Source organism: Penaeus chinensis, chromosome 19 (genome assembly GCF_019202785.1).
Source record: "Penaeus chinensis breed Huanghai No. 1 chromosome 19, ASM1920278v2, whole genome shotgun sequence".
Taxonomy (NCBI): domain Eukaryota; kingdom Metazoa; phylum Arthropoda; class Malacostraca; order Decapoda; family Penaeidae; genus Penaeus; species Penaeus chinensis.
In genome coordinates, this window is record NC_061837.1 from 21,304,376 (window position 1) to 21,323,527 (window position 19,152).

General features: G+C 34.0%; 1 pseudogene; it reads right to left on the reverse strand.

Annotated features, from left to right (window-relative positions):
- Nucleotides 1–1,242: 1,242 nt before the first annotated feature.
- Nucleotides 1,243–1,361, reverse strand: LOC125035528 (annotated as a pseudogene).
- Nucleotides 1,362–19,152: the final 17,791 nt, after the last annotated feature.

Consider the following 19,152-nt stretch of genomic DNA (forward strand, 5'->3'; position numbering starts at 1 on the left):
AGATTACCAAATTAATAAGGGTACATGGTTTTAGCTTATGTTTATTGACATCAGAATTATCATTATTATAATGATAATACTACAATGACTGATGAAAAGCATAAATGATTATATCAATAATAGCAGTGATAAAATTAATGATGATAATTTCAATAAAAATCAAATATAGTATTGCTGATGATAATGATTGAAATTGTAATCTTACCACTAAAGATAATAATAGTAAGTTAATAATTAGATCAAATTAATAATAGTGATCATAGTAAGAAATACAATGGCCATCTTATGATAGTAATAATAATTACAACAAAACCAATTTCGGATAGGAGAAATGGTAGATTAAAATCGTGGGCATATTTTAAACCTTTCTATCTACCATTTATCTTGATATATAGTTTCTTAATGTTCAAGTTTTTGATTGAATGTTTTTTACATACAACATACAGTTTGGTTTATCTGCTTTATATGGCAAGGAAACTCAAGAAATGCATGACACATTTAACATGTATAATCAAATAACAGCATCTGATGTTCCCAGGGGATCACCCATCTAAGTACTGACTAGACACAACTATTCTTAATTCCGTTGATCGAACGAGGTGCTTCCAACGTAGTATGGCCTTTAGGGAAAGAAATGGCAATCTGTATAATGATCACAATGCCCATCTCCAATTCAGTTTTCCTTTAGTCTTTGACTCTGCTGTAAATTCCTTTTACTTACCTTCCAGTTGCACCTACATTTACCAGTCATAGAAGCCGACCATTAAGGGAGGCAACTCCGTCTTGGGCTCACTGCTTACTAAAATCATACACAGACGACACTTTATTATTATTATATATTTTAGAAATAATTTTCCGGCTCTGGAACTCAACTTCTGCTAAACATGTTGTTGAAACTTTATCGTGTGTTTTCTTAGACTGATATTATTACAATGCTTACACACACACACACACACACACACACGCACACACATATACACATATATATTACATATATATGTGTGTGTGTGTGTGTGTAATCATCATTATTAATATGATTACTGGTAGTACAATCATTATCACTCTATTTTAGTTATACTCCTATCCGTTTTCTGTTTATCCTTCTTTCTAAATCCGACGGCGTTGACTTTTACTCTATTTCTTGTTGATTGAAGAACAATTTCAATTGATTTCTTTATACAAATATAAGAGCTGTTAAATGTAATAAAGAAATATATACAATAATTAGCATATATAATAAAGTGCCAACAGCATTTGGTGTTCCCAGGCGGTCACCCATCAAAGTACTGACCGGATTCATTGTTGCTTAACTTAGCTGATCGGACGAGAAGCGGTGCTTTCAACGTGGTATGATTGTTGGTATATACTACATATACGTTTGTCACTTTTCTCTCGGTGCCCATCGTTTTTCTTATACACTCAAATAAAATATATATTTTGGTTTTGCATCAAACTTCATTACTATGGCAATCCTTTCATATCACTGAGATCTGCTCCATAATGAATGCATCAAACACAGTCAACCACTACCGGGAGTATTGGCAATTCTAACTCTAATGTCACCACTCTCAAACAAGCCTTTTAATATGGTCATTGCTACTATTTTGAGAGCCATAGCTCTACGCTAGTGCGGCGTACTGTTCCTGCAGTGCTGCAAGTTGGTTGCTAAGTTGTTGGCAGCACTGACTTAACTCTTCATACATTGGCAAGTCTAAATTCTCATTTACTGCATTGGTAGGACTTCTCGCGATACCTCAGCTGACCGCAGTGAACTAGCATTTAACAGCCCTGTGGTAACAGCGTCTTCTTACGTTCTCTTACTCTGTTTCCCAATATTGAAAAATCTGTGCAATTACCAATACAAACTTCAAAGATATGCAACTTATAAGCACAAATAAAAAGGAATCTCCGTGTGTGCATACCCACTATGAATATCAGCAGTAACTGTTTTTACCACAGTGACTGTGTTAGTTCTTAAGTATCCACAAGCTTTGTTTTTAGCGCTATAATCTCGCTTGTTTGCCTGATCGCAGTAAAGCATGGTCTCGTTACTAATCAAGGTGGTTACTCTGCTTGATTCATCCCACTGTTGCCACCAAGTAAACGATGGTCGTTAGTTGTATCAAAAGCTAAATACAATTATATCTCACAAGTATGTAAAGAGGAGTCACTGCCACCACTCATTTGACTGACATAGGGAAACGTAGTGTGTATGGGGGAAGACTGATAGTGTAGAAGTTGATAATGATAATTATAATAATGCTAGTGACTTAATATCTACTACTATTACTATTTATGATGATGATTTTAAAGTTGATAGTATCGATGAAGAGGATCTTCATGATAGTGTAGAAGTTGATAATGATAATTATAATAATACTAGTGACTTAATATCTACTACTATTACTATTTATGATGATTTTAAAGTTGATAGTATCGATGAAGAGGATCTACGGATATGAAAAGAGCAGTACTGTAGCTTATGCAGAAATCCCCAATCACAGAAAATGTAGCAACACCGCAAAGTTGATTGAAATTAATGAATAATACCTTTGTCTTGAAATTTGTGAACAAGACAAAAACTGTCCCATGGGTGATAATAATCGTGCTTATTAGCAGAAACATCGATCTACGTGTAAGAAAATATAATTCAGATACCGAAGCTGAACTGAAGATTACAGATATTAGTGATAGTTTTGTGAATACTGGGAATGTGGTGTACATATTGGGCTCTATGACATGTCAAACGAAACCTTTATGAAAGAGTTGAGCAATATTCCAGAAACACATAAGCAAAAATTATTCATGTTAAGAATGAAAACAACACAAACACAAATTTATAACCTTGTAAGCTGATTAGGCCACACTAGACATTTTGACATGCAGATTAACATGTGTCGCTCCAATGGTTGGTAAAATGTTTAAAGATCAAATTATGAAAGAATTTAATATTTATGGTATTAATGTAACATCATTACACCAGGGACCACTTTCTGTCGGTAACATTTATGACGAAACAAAAACATGGAGGAGAGAGTGTATGCAGCTTGTCATGGAAAAATAATAGATAAACAATGGACATCCGCAATGTAATATCCTCTTTTGTGTACCGTTCTGTGGTAGCTAAACTAAGTCGGGTACACACGTTAGTCTCTCTAGTCTGTGGTGAAAATACACTTGACTTACATGCGTATGATGCAGTATAATTACTATAATCGACTTAATTTCTAGTGATATGTAGGATAGTGTCTATAGTTTGGAGTTATTCAAATGTAATACAAAATCTCCAGCCAATAAACCCGCAAATGAGGCCAATATATAATTAAACGATTCGCTAATGTTTAACAACCAAACGAGCGCTTTTCAAATAAACAATGTTCGATACAAAATACTCGTAAAGGATTATTCATGTTTACACACTAAAAATAATATCTAGGAAACACATAATTATCTAAAAGATATATACAGAACAGTGTAGCTCTAAGACTGTATGTGATATAGACATTGGTGCAACAAAATATAAATGCATTTGCCTTGCCTCGCTCAACCAACGACGGCGAGGCGGTAATTGAATTGGATGATGATAGTGTAAAATGAGGTCGGCGTCTCGCAGGTGACAGCGAGACGAGATCCTGTTTTCGCCACCAAGGGTGGCCTGGTGTATACAGAAAAGGAGGGGACTGCCAGCCTCAGCAGCACGACTCAAGGAGAAAAGGGCCTAAGACACCGATGCAGCCCCAAGAGGGACCACTGGACCCCGGGGAATGAGAGATGGGTGTCTCTGGCAGGGTGAGTCGTCACCCGATACCCGCACACATAACAAAGATTGAACAAATTGCACTTGCAACAGCTCTACTACACGAGCTGCATCAAGAGTACAAGACATGTTCACGCTGCGGCTCCAGGAGAGAAGTGTGAGACGAGATCCGCCCGAGGCCGAGTGGGGGCGGGGCGAGAAACAATGATAATTTCTCTAGAATAATACAATACACATGCTCCATACTCCAATTATCCAATATTATTAAGGGAAAGAATTGCTTTGATATACAACATTATTTAGACGCATTCCTTATGCTATAAACAATTTAAATTAGATTAAAATAAGGATGTATGTAATCGATTCTTGAATGTGGCAATTCTAGTCATGGGAGGGGCTTAGGTGCTTACACCCAGTGGTAAAATGTGTCGTATCGTCGGGTAGATTGGACAAATTTGGTATGTCTGAGTATAATGTTCCTTACCGTCTGTAAATTTATCAACTTACTGATACTGATAATAAAATGTCATCAAATAATATAATAACCTCAAAATAAATACAATTGGATGAATCGTTTATAAATAATAATCAAATCAGTACTTGAAGACAAACACTCGCATCGACATCTGAAACATCCACTTGGAACAATGTTATCCATTCGTAACACTATATACAGTGAATTCACATTAATATTTTTATAATAATAATGAGGTTTATTATTTGTGGACTACCGGTCTGGATAATGTAAGACGCACGTGCTCGTTTCATACTTTTCATTATACTGGGCAAATTAATTTTATGAATTTTCTTGAAATATTGGCTAATGATTGGAAGAGAGATCAACTTTAACTTTGTAAAATTACATTGTTTTATAGATTCATTCAGGAGTAGAGATGACGTTGTGGCGGCCAGGAGAGTTTTGTGTTGTTTGGTTTTGTATGTCAGCGTAAAATGTAAGGTTTATTTACTTATTGATACGTTGTACTGATTTATATAAAATAAAATGGCATCAAATAAAAACAAAATTGTTTCAGACCAGATAACCATATACACACACAAAAAAAGATGAATTGTTCATAGATAACAATCAAATCAATACTTCAAGGCAAAAACTTACATCGACATCTGAAGCATACACTTGGAACAGTGTAATCCATCTCTAATATTACATACAGTGAATTTACGTTGATATTGGTTGGACAAGTTTTGTAAAATGTTCTTTAGTGTCTTTGAGTATTATTAACTTATTGATACGTTCTGCATGTCATATATATACATATATATATATATATATATATATATATATATATATGATAAAATGGTATCAAACAAAATCTAAATTGTTTCACACCACATAACCACACATAATAGTAATGAGGTTTATTATTTGTCGACTACAGATATGGATAATGTGACTCATTGCATAAGGCGTCCGTGAGCGTTACATACTTTACGTCATCAAACTTTGTAATGTTGTGAACCTTCTTAAAGTATTAGCTAATGATTGGAAGAGAGATCAACTTTAACTTTGTAAAATTACATTGTTTTATAGATTCATTCAGGAGTAGAGATGACGTTGTGGCGGCCAGGAGAGTTTTGTGTTGTTTGGTTTTGTATGTCAGCGTAAAATGTAAGGTTTATTTACTTATTGATACGTTTTACTGATTTATATAAAATAAAATGGCATCAAATAAAAACAAAATTGTTTCAGACCAGATAACCATACACACACAAAAAAAAAGATGAATTGTTCATAGATAACAATCAAATCAATACTTCAAGGCAAAAACTTACATCGACATCTGAAGCATACACTTGGAACAGTGTAATCCATCTCTAATATTACATACAGTGAATTTACGTTGATATTGGTTGGACAAGTTTTGTAAAATGTTCTTTAGTGTCTTTGAGTATTATTAACTTATTGATACGTTCTGCATGTCATATATATACATATATATATATATATATATATGATAAAATGGTATCAAACAAAATCTAAATTGTTTCACACCACATAACCACACATAATAGTAATGAGGTTTATTATTTGTCGACTACAGATATGGATAATGTGACTCATTGCATAAGGCGTCCGTGAGCGTTACATACTTTACGTCATCATACTTTGTAATGTTGTGAACCTTCTTAAAGTATTAGCTAATGATTGGAAGAGATGTCAACTTTAACTTTGTTAAATCACATCGTTCTTTCGTTTTCTCTGGTCTCTGGTCCAGTAGCTCAGTCAAGAGTGGAGATGTTAACGTTGTGGCGGCCGGGAGAGAAGTTTTGTGAGTAAAATGTTCCTCGGCGTCTGTGTGGTTTATCAACTTAATGATACGTTCTGCATGTCATATATAATAAAATGGTATCAAATAAAATATAATAATATGTTTCATACTACATAACCACACACACACAAAAAAAGATGAATTGTTCATAGATAACAATCAAATCAGTATTTCAAGACAAACACTCACATCGACATCTGCAACATGCACTTGGAACGGTTTTATCCATCTCTAACATTATATACAGTGAATTTACATTAATATTTTTATAATAGTAGCGAGTTTTATTATTTGACAACTACAGATCTGGATAATGTGACTCATTATGTAAAGAGTCCTTGCACGTTACATGCTTTACATCATATTAAGTAAGTTGATGTTATGAATCTTATTAAAGAATTGGCTAATGATTGGAAGAGAGATCAACTTTAACTTTGTTAAATCACATCGTTTTTTCGTTTTCTCTGGTCTCTGGTCCAGGAGCTCAGTCAAGAGTAGAGATGTTAACGTTGTGGCGGCCGGGAGAGAAGTGAGGCTTGTGCGAAGGTTCTCGGATGTGGGAGGGGCTTAGATGAAGTAAAAGTCTTGTGTGTGTAAAGTTTTACTGAGCGTCGGCAAAGTATAACATCTTACTGATATGTTCTTCATGATATATATATATATATATATATATACACTAAAATGACATCAAATAAAATTAAAGTTGTTCATTACAGACATAACCACAAAAAAAAATACAATCGGATGAATCGTTCATAAATAACAATCAAATCAGTACTTCAAGGCAAACACATTGACATTTGAAACATCCACTTGGTGTTATCCATCATGGTCTGTCATCTATTCAAACACGTATACCCTGAAAGAGGTGTCCATGCCTCCCTTTACCACCCATTTCTCGTTAACCATTCCATCCTGTAAACATTTTCTATCTACCAGCTTGAATATACACGACTCATTTTAAATGACTGCATCATGCACAACCTTACTCTCTCAGAAAGATCGTCAGTCAATTCTGCAACTTATTTTTTTTTCTTATTTATCCTTTTAGAAACTTGTCATTCTATATATGCAAGTTTCTCGATAGACATCAGGACAGTATCTCTTTTTCCTCTTTCATACATAAATTGTGGTGTATATATAATATTATGCATTACATAATTGTAGAGACTAGATTTAGAAAGATGTTTTATCGCACTGCGCAGCTTTGAATATAGAAAGTGAAAAATTCTGTCAACATCCTGCGGTATTACTTTAAACTGTTTAATCCTAACATTGGTGTTGGTAATAATATACGAGTTAGAGAACAGTTTTTAAATATTTAGATAGTCACACACATACGTTATTCGATAATATGTATTTGTCTACATGTGTAGTACATAGAAATAACAAGACAAATGTCGCTTTCATGGAACATATTGAACAAGAAAATTATGAACTGAGTACTATGATAAATATATATATATAATTGGTTTTCGTCGCTTTACCGGTTTATTGCACTTTTGATAAATTAAGGGTAATCTATTATCCATGAGAGTAACACATACATTCGAAAATATTCTCAACAGATCCGTAACCTCTTTTTGAAGTGCGTCGCGCTCAACTCCTTTTAAAAGTGATTAAAAAATATCGTTATTAATAGTAACTATTTCTCTATGAGTATTGGGAAAAAAAAAATTAATAGCCTGTTGAACCCTATACTGGTTATAGTAGCATTAACCAGTAAGGGTAATATGGTGTTCACAAAAACCGGATGCCCTCTTTATCCTTGGCATTACTGCAGCATTCCTTGAAAGTACAATAACAGTGTGCTGTATTGGTATGCGATTCACATTCATTGGCAACGGCTTGTAGGGGTTGAAATGTGTTTACTGTAGAGAAAGTGCTTGCGCGTTACACATATAATTATTTCTTTAAAACATATGATCTTATTTATTACCTGTAAGCGATCAGGATGATATGCTATCTTCATAAAAGCATCTAAATAATCTATCAAAAATTTATTCAATCTGTTTCTCATATTTAATTTTCTTTATCACTCAATACTGGGTTATCTGTAGCTTTAGCGTAAAGAACCAGTCCATTTACTGCCTTAGTAGATTCATCTTTTATCATCCATATGTATTTTTAAAAGATTTTAAGTTTCTCCTTTTGTCTCGATGTTTGAATTCTTTTTGAGAATTTTTGATTTCATCAACTGTAGAGAAAAAAAAAATCGTTGGATTACTTACAAGATGGTCCTTGCAGTACAGTTTTTATTATTATTATTGTTATTATTATTATTATTATTATTGTTGTTGTTGTTGTTGTTGTTGTTGTTTAATGGCAACAACAATGGCGACTTTTACTGGCGTGTGATTCGACTTTTGTATAAGTGTATTATCATTCATATTTATCCTCTCTGTTATATCATATTTCTTCTCTTTATCATATATCTTATCGGCATTTACACCTAAACCTACAGTGGTTCCGTACAAGTAAAATGTGTTGTCGTGTCGGGGAGATTCGACAAGTTTTGTATGTCTTAGTAAAATATTCCTTAGCGTCTGTAAGGTTTATCACCTTACAGATACGTTCTTTGTGTCATATATATAATGTCACCACATAAAATAAAAGTTATTTTACTAGTCTCATCATAACCACAAAACAATGTTCTAACATTATATATAGTGAATTTACATTTATATTATTATAATAGTAATAAGGTATATTATTTGTGCACTACCGATCTAGACGGTCATTCTGTAAGGCGTCCGTGCGCGTTACACACTTTACATCATACTGGGTAAATTACTGTTATGAATCTTCTTAAAATATTGGCTAATGATTGGAAGAGAGATCAACTTTAACTTTGTTAAATCACATCGTTCTTTCTTTTTCTCCGGTCTCTGGTCCAGGAGCTCCGTCAAGAGTAGAGAAGTTGACGGTGTGGCGACCGGGAGAGAACTGAGCTTCGTGCGAAGGTTCTCGAATGTGGGAGGGGCTTAGATGAAGGAAAATGTATCGCAGCGTTGGGGAGATCCGACAAGTTTTGGCAAAGTTTAACATCTTACTGATCTTCTTCATGGTATATATATATATAAATAAAATGGCAGAGTAATATGTTGAATGAATGTAAAATAACAGTGTGCTGTATTGGTATGCGATTCACATCTATTGACTAGGGCCTGTATAACTTTGGAGGTTGAAATGTGTTTTCTGGATCCATTGAATCTGAATGTAGTATGATATACTATCTTCATAAAAGGATCTAAATGATCCATCAGACATTTATTCAATTGCTTTGTCTGTTTCTCTATTTTCTTGAAAGAAACATACGACTCTTTATCGATTATACTGATACAAAATCCATGAATATTTAATTTTCTTTATCACACCGTATAGGGATATCTGTAGCTTTAGTGTAAAGAACCAGTCCACTTACTGCATTAGTAGATTCATCTTTTATCTTCCTTCTGTATTTTGGTAAGATTTTAAGTTTCAATTTTCCTCGACGTTTTAATTATTTTTGAGATTTTTTGATTGCATCAACTGTAGAGAAAAAAATCGTTGGATTACTTAGATTTACTATTATTATTATTATTGCGGGAGAGAAACAAAAAGAAAGGGCTTTACTTTGTTCTCGAACATGGCGACAGTAAATATTTGTATTTTTCACAAATGTGAATATAATTGTCGACATTATACATAGCTTATTCAAGCTAAAAAGAGCTCCTTGGTTTTTATCTTTTGTATAAGTGTTTTATCATTCATATGTCTCCTCTTTATTACATCATATTTCTCTTTATTATACATTTTATATCGGCATTTACATCTCTTTGGTTCAGTATAAGTTGAATCACATTATTCATCTTTCTCTCCTGCCGCTTTCTCTCCTGCAAAGTTTGAAATGAAATGTTGCCTGAGGTTGGGGGAGTAAGCAAAAATGAACAGTTATTAAGACTTCTCTCCTGCTTATCCCTCAATCCCTTGCTCGTAGTGGTTGTCCTATTTACGATTGTGTATCATTCTAATGTGCTATTATTTCTGATCAAGAATGGAAGACGAATTAAAGAAAGCCATAAGTGGTAAGTAAAGTATCATATGAGTGTGTGTGATCCAGACAACTTTTAATGGCGTGTGATTCGACTTTTGTGTATTATCATTCATATTTCTCCTCTTTATTATATCATATTTCTTCTCTTTATTATATATTTTATCAGCATTTACACAAAAACCTACAGTGGTTCCGTATAAGTAAAATGTGTCGTAGTTTCGGGGAGATTCAACAAGTTTTGTTTGTCATAGTAAAAAGTTCTTCAGCGTCTGTAAGGTTTATCAACTTACTGATAAGAAAAACAATGTTAACGTTGTGGCAGCCGGGAGAGAAGGGAGGTTGGACAAGTTTTGTATGTCTGTGTAAAATGTTCCTCAGCGTCTGTGAGGATTATTAACTTATTGATACGTTCTGCATGTTATATATATACATATATATATATATATATATATATATATATATATGACAAAATGGTATCAAGTACAATTTAAATTGTTTCATGCCACATAACTACACATAATAATAAGGAAGTTTATTATTTGTCGACTACAGATCTGGATAATGTGACTCACTGTATAAGGTGTCCGCCCGCGTTACATACTTTACATCATCATACTGGGTAAATTTATGTTATGAGTCCCATTAAAGTATAGGATATAGACTGGAAGTGAGATCAACTTTAACTTTGTTAAATCACATCGTTCTTTCGTTTTCTCTGGTCTCTGGTCCAGGAGATCAGTCAAGAGTGGAGGTGTTGGCGGTGTGGCGGCCGGGAGAGACTGAGCCTCGTGCGAAGCTTCTCGAATGTGGGAGGGGCTTAGATGAATGTGTTGCAGAGTCGAGGAGAACCGACAAGTTTTGTATGTGTGAAATTTTACTTGGCGTCGGCAGAGTTTAACATCTTACTGATACGTTCTTCATGATTTATATATATATATATATATATATATATATATATATACATAACTAAAGTGATAAAAAATAAAATTAAAGATGTTTCATTACAGCCATAACTACAGAAGAAATACAATTGGATGAATTGTTCATAAATAACGTTAAGAATCCTTCTTAAAGTATAGACTAATGATTGGAAGAGAGATCAACTTAAAGTTTAGCTTGAGTTAGGTCTTTCATACACGTATACCCTGAAAGAGGTGTTCATACCTCCTTTTATCACCCACTTCTGGTTAACCATGCTATCCCGTAAACATTTTCTATCCACCGGCTTGAATATACACAACTCATTTGGAATGACCATAATGCCCACCCAGCCTTACTCTAGAACTACTCTCTCATCTACATATATTTATATATATATATATATATATATATATATATATATATATATATGCAAGTTTAACTGGGCTCTACTCTTTTTAAAAGTGATAAAAAACAATAATCTAATATCATTTGCAACCAATTCTCTATGAATGTAAAATAACATTGTGGGGTATTGGTATGCGATTCACATTCGTTGGTTAGGGCCTGTGTAGCTGTGGAGGTTGAATTTGAATGTAGGAAAGTACTTGCGCGTTATGCATATTATTTTTTCTTTAAAAGATATGATATCGTTTATTACCTGTAAGCGATCAGGATGATATGCTATCTTCATAAAAGCATCTAAATAATCTAACAGACATTATTCAATTGCTTTGTCTGTTTCTCTATTTTCTTGATAGAAACATACGACTTTTTATCGATCATATTAATACAGGTATCCATGAATATTTCATTTTCTTTATCACACCGTATTGGGATATCTGTAGCTTTAGCGTAAAGCCAGTCCATTTACTGCTCGATGTTTTAATTCTTTTTGAGATTTTTTTTATTTCATTAACTGTAGAGAAAAAAAATCGTTGGACTACTTACATGAAGGTCGTTGCAGTTTATTATAATTATAATTATTATTATTATTATTATTATTATTATTATTATTATTATTATTGCGGGAGAGAAAAAGAAAAGAAAAGCCTACTCTGTTCTTGAACATGGCGACAGCAAATATGATTTTGTTCATACATGTGAACGTAATTGTTGACACTTATACATAGCCTATTCAAACTGCAAAGAGCTCCTTTAAGTCCTTTTATCTTTTGTATAAGTGTTTTATCATTCATATTTCTCCTCTTTACTATATCATATTTCTCCTTATTATACATTTTATAGGCATTTACACTAACAGTGTAAGTTGAATCACATTATGCAACTTTTTCTCCTGCCGCTTTATCGTTTGAATGCTTTCTTCTTCAAAGTTTGTGTGTATGAAATGTTGCCTGAGGTTGGGGGAGTAAGCAAAAATGAACAGTTATTAAGATTTCTCTCCCGCTTCTCTTTCAATCCCTTTGCTCGTTGTTGTTGTCCTATTTACGACTGTGTATCATTCTTTTGTGCTATTGTTTGTGATCAAGAATGGAAGACGAATTAAAGAAAGCTATAAGTGGTAAGTATCATATGTGGGCGTGTGATTCTGACAACTTTTAGTGTGATTCGACTTTTGTATAAGGATATTATCACTCATATTACTCTTTTTTTTATTATATTGTATTTCTTCTCTTTATTATATATTTTATCGGCATTTACACCTACACGGTGTAAGTTGAATTACATTATAAATCTTTCTCTTTCTTTTTAAATATATGATTCTCCTAGCATAATTCTCCTCACCGACTCATTTGTGTCCTTATCGTCGTTACAATTTTCTTTTCTCGTTGGTAGAAAAAATCTTAGTAAGTTATTGGTAAGTGTGGGAGACGGTGGTGTATTGAAGACACTAGTCCGCCTCGCGGGAAGTTGCTTGCATAACTCATGCATTAGTCATTTCCTTTCTAGCGCACCACTTGCGGCACGTATGCATATAAGCAAACACACACACACACACAAACACATGACACATATACACACACGGAAAATGAGAGAACAATATGGGCTGAAATTACCATAATGCCCAGCCTTACACTAGAACTACTATCTCTGTCAATCTGTGAGATGGAATAGTAATCTTGGTTATAGGGGGGAGGGAGAAAACTCATATTTAAATATGAGCCCTATGTTATAGGGATAAGGAGAAAACTTATTTTTAGTTAGGGGCACTAAGTTATAGGGGGAGGGAGAAAACTCGTCTTAAATATGGATACTAGTAATAGTGGGAGGGAGAAAACTCATGTTGTATAGGAGCACTAACTTATAGGGGACGGGAAAAGCTCGTGTTGATTAGGGGCACTAAGTTATATGGAAGGGAGAAAACACTTGATGAGGGGCAAGTTTAATTAGGGGTACCAATATAAAGGGGGAAGGAGAAAACTCATGTTTAATTAGGGGCACTAAGTTTTGTGATGGTACTGGGTTCACCAAGATTTATAAGGTTACTGCGCAGTAATTAGATGGTCTAGGTTGTTTTGTTATTGTTAATTGTTGACAATAATGAAGGTGACCGTTTAACCAATGAATCCAATGCTGAACTTAATATATATAGTATGAATAATAATTTGTATACGTGAGAAATGTTACTTAGCGAGCGTTATGGTAATCTGTTTTCTGTTTGCGTGTGGGATGTTACTTGATTTTCGAAGGTCAAAACTTTTTTTTAAGGGTGTGTTTGTGAGAGAGAGAGAGAGAGAGAGAGAGAGAGAGAGAGAGAGAGAGAGAGAGAGAATGTTACCTAGAGTTGGGGAGTAAACAAAAATTTGTGTGTATGAAATGTTGCCTGAGGTTGGGGGAGTAAGCAAAAATGAACAGTTATTAAGATTTCTCTCCCGCTTCTCCCTCAATCCTTTGCGCGTTGTTATTGTCCTATTTACGACTGTGTATCATTCTTTTGTGCTATTATTTGTGATCAATAATGGAAGACGAAATTAAGAAAGCTATAGTGGTAAGTAAAGGATCATATGTGTGCGTGTGATCCGGACAACTTATAATTGCGTGTGATTCGACAACTTTTGTATGTTTCGAGATGACATATCACGAATCTCGGCCGTTGATGCAGCATCGTTATCGATTTGTTATCGTTATCGGTTTTCTGATGTAATATTGGTATCATGCTCGGTGATGGGAATGGTAATGATGACGATGGTGATGGTAATGATGATGATGGTGGTGGCGGCGGCGGTGGCGGTGGCAGTAATGGTTCAAGCGTTTTCTCTTGAGAGAAAAAAAAATATATTAGGAAGTTTTCATGTTCTATATCAGCCAATCTTCTCTTCATTTTCATCATCAAGAAATCAAATTTTACCGAACAGTTAATTACCTCGTTTTTTATCATTTAAAAAAATATGTAATTCGTGTTAGAAAAGATCGATACGGTGTGGATAGATGTGGCATTGAGGACACTAGTCCGCCTCGCGGGAAGATGCTTGCATGACTCATGCATTAGTCATTTACGTTCTAACGCACCACACATAAACACTTACACCCACACCCGCGCACATATACACATACATACGGATGAATTTAAGCGCGCGTGTGCACACGTATGCGTACATAATATTATAGATATATGCTGGTAACGAACTCCATTGTTGAAATTGCTGAGGTCTGGATTGTGAATATGACGAGAAGCTTGGGTGTGTTGTAATTTTGGGGGAGGGAGAAAACTAATTTAATTAGGGGCACTAAGTTATAGGGATAGAGAGAAAACTCGTCTCTAATTAGGGGTACTAAGTTATAGGGGAGAGAGAAAACTCTTGTTGAATTAGGGGCACCAATATACAGGGGGAGCGTTAGGGAGGTCTGATAATCTATTTTCTGTTTGCGTGTGGAATGTTACTTGATTTTCGAAGGTCACTTTTTTTTAAGTGTGCTTATGTGTTTGTGTGTGTAAGAGAGAGAGAGGAAAATGTTACCTAGAGTTGGGGAGTAAACCAAAGTTTGTGTGTATGAAATGTTGCCTGAGGTTGGGGGAATAAGCTAAAATGAATAGTTATTAAGACTTCTCTCCCGCCTCTCCCTCAATCCCTTGCTCTTTGTTGCCGTTGTCCTATTTATGACTGTGTATCATTCTTTTGTACTACTGTTTGTCATCAAGAATGGAAGACGAATTAAAGAAAGGTAGAAGTGGTAAGTAAACTATTATACGTGCGCGTGTGATTCGACTTTTTACATGTGAGTGAAATGTATGTGTAGAAAATGTCTTAATACTTTTAACAATATTATAAGTTATACAGTTATTTTCCAAATTATTATTATAGTACTCTCTGTGTACAAGTGTATACTGAGCTTCTTGTCTAGTTTAATGCTGTTCCTGTTCCTCATAGAAGATTTATGCTTCCAACTTCACGAGATGAAGTCGGGACATACTTGAATAATTTTAGGGCCTCCGGTAACGCCAATCCAATTGTAAACGTCCGATGGTTTTACATTAAATGTAAATAACGGCTATGAATGATCATTATAGATTTTCATATGAAAAAGTAACACATATATGTTGATAAATGAACAGCATTTATTCACAAAAAGTCTGTAGAACGGATATTTTATCGAATGGTTGGAAACGGACATGGCTGATAAATGCTCTTACCATGGAAACAACTCGGTCTCTCCAACCTCTGGAAAGTTAATATTAACTGGACAAACAGTATGGGAAAGAGATGGGGCTCATTCTTTACAATGATTCCTGTTTACCACTGAAAATAATCGAGGAAAGATATAGCGATAATAATAATAATAAAAAAAAAAAATGTGTACATCGTGCTAATGGACTACCAGTGCAGAACAGTTTATAATTCACATAAGAAAAATGTACATAATTATGAATTGCTAATTATTACTTACTCAATCATCACCTAGGAGTAGTGACGTCATCACCACAGAATGGATGTGAGCTCGGTTCTTTATCGTTAAGATTTGGATTGGCGTTTGCGAAGAGCCTTACGATGTACTACATCTGATGTCGGGGCATATACTTGAATAATTTTAGGGCCTCCGGTAACGCCAATCCAATTGTAAACGTCCGATGGTTTTACATTAAATGTAAATAACGGCTATGAATGATCATTATAGATTTTCATATGAAAAAGTAACACATATATGTTGATAAATGAACAGCATTTATTCACAAAAAGTCTGTAGAACGGATATTTTATCGAATGGTTGGAAACGGACATGGCTGATAAATGCTCTTACCATGGAAACAACTCGGTCTCTCCAACCTCTGGAAAGTTAATATTAACTGGACAAACAGTATGGGAAAGAGATGGGGCTCATTCTTTACAATGATTCCTGTTTACCACTGAAAATAATCGAGGAAAGATATAGCGATAATAATAATAATAAAAAAAAAAAATGTGTACATCGTGCTAATGGACTACCAGTGCAGAACAGTTTATAATTCACATAAGAAAAATGTACATAATTATGAATTGCTAATTATTACTTACTCAATCATCACCTAGGAGTAGTGACGTCATCACCACAGAATGGATGTGAGCTCGGTTCTTTATCGTTAAGATTTGGATTGGCGTTTGCGAAGAGCCTTACGATGTACTACATCTGATGTCGGGGCATATACTTGAATAATTTTAGGGCCTCCGGTAACGCCAATCCAATTGTAAACGTCCGATGGTTTTACATTAAATGTAAATAACGGCTATGAATGATCATTATAGATTTTCATATGAAAAAGTAACACATATATGTTGATAAATGAACAGCATTTATTCACAAAAAGTCTGTAGAACGGATATTTTATCGAATGGTTGGAAACGGACATGGCTGATAAATGCTCTTACCATGGAAACAACTCGGTCTCTCCAACCTCTGGAAAGTTAATATTAACTGGACAAACAGTATGGGAAAGAGATGGGGCTCATTCTTTACAATGATTCCTGTTTACCACTGAAAATAATCGAGGAAAGATATAGCGATAATAATAATAATAAAAAAAAAAAAAAATGATAGTGAAAGTAATACCGGTGACGGTGATTGCTTATATAGTATAGTGTAAGCATTTTTAAATATCATCGTTATAGAATATCACAAACAACGTAGGCACAAACACTATATCCTGTACAAAGAGTGCCAGTTGCTGTTGAGGGAAACGACTGCAATACGTTTGGTGAGTAAGCCTCATGGTATGCTAATGTGATCAGTAGAGAAAAGGGTAGAAAAAAATCATTTGTTAAGAATTGTTATATATATAACATGTGGGAAAGATCAGTAGAATACACATAGTAATGTATCTTATTCCACAGATGGTGGTGATGATGATGAGGAAGAAGATGAGAAGGTGGAAATAGATGATGGTGACGACGATGATGACGATGAGGTTATTAATGGCTATAAAAACATTATAGGAGAAAAAACAGATTATCTGTTAAGAATTGTTATGTGGCATGTAGCACATGAAATACACATAGTAATTTTATTACGTCAAAGATGATGACGCCGATGACGACAACGACGTTGCATTTACTAAGGTTATTAACGACTATTGTAAGATTTATAAAATCATTGACAGATTTGTATCCACCTTACACTGAAAGACCTGTATCCGCCTTACAAGTATCTATTACTAGCTGTCACAATTTATGAAATCGTTTCTTCCTGACAGCCGGTGGAGATAAATATTGAGTTTTTTTTCCTATGAAATAAACAATTACAATAGTCTATTATGTAATAGATATTTACGTATACTATAACTGAGAAGATACGCATTGATAATACACGTATATGTATTTATATGTTTAGGATTATATTTAGATTGTATACTAATATATGGAACATATATATATATGTATATAGTTGATAAGTATGTTTACCTTACATTATATATATATATATATATATGTATATATACATAATGTATAATGATATATGTAACACTGATGTGTCTTATAGTTAATAAGTATATTTACCATATAGTATTTATTTAGAATTATACGTAGATTGTATATTAATAAATATACGGATATAAGTATATAAGTGATATGTATCTTCTTAAAAATATATGTAGGTATTATATGCAGGCATATAAATATAATTACCAATTGTTTATCTCGAACCTTAAATTTCATTTAATCAACAGCTGCTATTTCGAACCTCAAATCGGAGAAGTATCTCGAACGTTAAAATTGGAAAGGTATATATTAATATCAAGACAAAGACGGGAAGTTGACTATAACAACATACACAAATACACACAAACACATACAAACACACACAAAGGCACACACGTGTACAAATACGTATATATACATATAAATATATATACATATATATACACATACACACATATGTGTGTGTGTGTGTATATATATATATATATATATATATGAGAAAGAGAGATAGTATAATACATCTAGCTGGGAAGTGGAGACATATGAAACTTTCAGTAAGGAAGCGAAAATATATCTATCTATCTATCTATCTATATATATATGTATGCATGTAAATGTATAAAAGTGTAACACGTAAACAGGCTTTTTTCTAACACCATAACTAATTCCCATTATATTACACTCTACTATCTTAACTGATTCCACTTTCGCAGAAAGCACAGAAAACACGATCAAATAAACACACGGACCCATGAGTGACACCACACTCCCCTCACTCCCCTCCCCTCCCGTGCCGTTTGTAGCAAAAGCTAAGTGCAATTATATCTTGCAAGCAAGTATGTAAAGAGGGCAAATATGTAAAGAGCAGTCACTGCCACCCCCATTTGATTGACATATGGGAACGGTGTGTGTGGGGGTGAAGAATGATAGTTTAGAAGACAAGTGTAGGGAAAGGAACGAAAGGATGTAAGTGTAGTATGTGTGTGTGGTGTATGTGTTTGGTGCGAGAATATAAAGGTTGGTAAGGGTGATATGAGCCGAGGAGAGGCGTGTGCGTATACGCAGTTAAGTAGATAATCACCTTGATTAAAATAAAGGAAAACAAATATATATCACTAGAATCAAGTAGCAGTTCGGTATGGGTAGTTATTTTATCTCATCGGCAATCGCACTGTTACCTTTTCTTAAATTCAGGCGGTAGTACAGGAACTTAAAAAAAATGAAATACATACGATGAACATAACAGAATACACTTAATAAAACAAATGGCAAAACAATACAATGAAAATAAAACATGAA